The following is a 584-nucleotide window of genomic DNA, read 5'->3' as shown; positions in this document are numbered from 1 at the left end:
CATCAACAACATCATCAGCACCCAGGTGTGCCTCCACGTAGTCCTGTAGCCAATTTAATTCTTGGGAAACAGCACCTTGTAAAGTCGCCTTGGACACTTCCTCTTCTGCTGCTTCTTCGGTGTCGGCAGATCTCTGTTGATTCTCAAAGAAGTCTGTGGGCTCTGGATGTTCTGGAAAGAAGGGAGTCGGTTGTTCGGAGGAGGAAGGCTCCCCATACACGAGTGCCAAGGCTTCAGAACTACTCTGAGTGCTGCTTGTAATGTCCTGCGTATCTCCTATCAAAGGCTTCTTCGCTTGTTCTACCTCGTCGTCTGCATTACTCCTTCTACGGCTCCTTTTTCTTGATTCAGTGGTCTTTCCGGAGCCTGGTCCCCCCGAGCCTGCTGGAGACGGTGAGGACACCACTTCCTCTTTTTTAGTAGCTGTGCCTTCTGAAGCGAGCAAGTCTTGGCACTCGTCATCATCGCTGGACGCAAGCCGGCGTATGAATTGAGCCCCCGACTTCTGCATGCCCCTTGGGTGAAGACAAACGTAAGCAGCCAGAACAGTCAACACAACAGCAAGAATGGCAGTACTAACAATA

Source organism: Eimeria mitis, genomic scaffold, assembly GCF_000499745.2.
Source record: "Eimeria mitis Houghton genomic scaffold, Emh_scaff289, whole genome shotgun sequence".
In the NCBI taxonomy this organism is placed as follows: Eukaryota; Apicomplexa; class Conoidasida; order Eucoccidiorida; family Eimeriidae; genus Eimeria; species Eimeria mitis.
Note: the sequence above shows the minus strand (reverse complement) of the source record.